This window comes from Alligator sinensis, unplaced genomic scaffold (genome assembly GCF_000455745.1).
Source record: "Alligator sinensis unplaced genomic scaffold, ASM45574v1 scaffold1569_1, whole genome shotgun sequence".
Taxonomy (NCBI): Eukaryota; Metazoa; Chordata; order Crocodylia; family Alligatoridae; genus Alligator; species Alligator sinensis.
The window spans coordinates 11989-13357 of record NW_005844062.1 but is presented as its reverse complement, the minus strand read 5'-3'; the positions used below and the strand labels follow the sequence as shown (position 1 = coordinate 13357).

The window sequence follows — 1369 nt, the reverse complement described above, 5'->3', positions numbered from 1 at the left end:
GGGTGGCCCAGCCACCACCACATCCCCAGGGGAAAAAAGCCATATCAGTGCTCTGAGTGCAGGAAAAGCTTCAATTCTTCCTCCCACCTCGCCCAGCACCAGCGCATCCACACAGGGGAGAAGCCGTATCAGTGCTCTGAGTGTGGGAAGAGCTTCAGTTATTCCTCCAACCTCGCCGAGCACCAGCGCATCAACACAGGGGAGAAGCTGTATCAGTGCTCTTAGTGTGGGAAGAGCTTCAGTTATTCCTCCGACCTGGCCAAGGACCATCACATCCACACAAGGGAGAAGCCATATCAGTGCTCTGAGTGTGGGAGGAGCTTCAGTTATTCCTCCGACCTGGCCAAGGACCATCACATCCACACAAGGGAGAAGCCATATCAGTGCTCTGAGTGTGGGAAGAGCTTCCAGCCGGCCCAACCCCCAGCGTATCCCCACAGGGAAAAAGCCATATCAGTGCTCTGTGTGTGGCAAGAGCTTCAGTTATTTCTCCTCCCTGGCCCAGCACAAGTGCATTCACACAGGGGAGAAGCCACATCAATGCTCTGTGTGTGGGAAGAGCTTCAGTTATTCCTCCCTCCTGGTCCAGCACCAGCGCATCCACACAGGAAAGAAGCCATATCTTTACTCTGAGTGTGGGAAGAGTTTCAGTTGTTCCTCCTCGCTGGCCAGCCACCAGCGCATCCACACGGGAGAGAAGCCATATCAGTGCTCTGAGTGTGGGAAGAGCTTCAGTTATTCCTCCCTCCTGGTCCAGCACCAGCGCATCCACACAGGAAAGAAGCCATATCTTTACTCTGAGTGTGGGAAGAGTTTCAGTTGTTCCTCCTCGCTGGCCAGCCACCAGCGCATCCACACGGGAGAGAAGCCATATCAGTGCTCTGAGTGTGGCAAGAGTTTTGGTTATTCCTCCGAGCTGGCCAAGCACCAGCGCATCCACACAGGGGAGAGGCCATAACAGTGCTCTGAGTGTGGCAAGAGCTTCACCCAATCCTCCCACTTGGCCAAACACCAGCATGTCCACACAGGGGCAAAGCCATATCAGTGCTCTTAGTGTGGGAAGAGCTTCACTCAGTCCTGCCACCTGGCCAAACACCAGCATGTCCACACAGGGGAGAAGCCACATCAATACTCTGACTGTGGGATGAGTTTCAGCATCCCTTTCAACCTGGCCCTGCACCGGCGCATGCACAAAGGGGAGAAGCCACATCACTGGTCTTGGTGTAGGAAAAGGTTCTCCTACTCCTGCAGCCTGTGCTGAACACCAGTGCATCCACACAGGGGAGAAGCTACATCAGTGCTCTGAGTATTGGAGAAGCTTCACCCATCTCAGCACCCACCAGTGGTGCATTCAAACCAACTCCCTCAA

The 1369-nt window shown here is 54.6% G+C and overlaps 1 pseudogene; it reads left to right on the top strand.

Annotated features, from left to right (window-relative positions):
* The first annotated feature begins 62 nt into the window (after positions 1–62).
* LOC106723456 lies at positions 63–1327 on the top strand (annotated as a pseudogene).
* Positions 1328–1369: the final 42 nt, after the last annotated feature.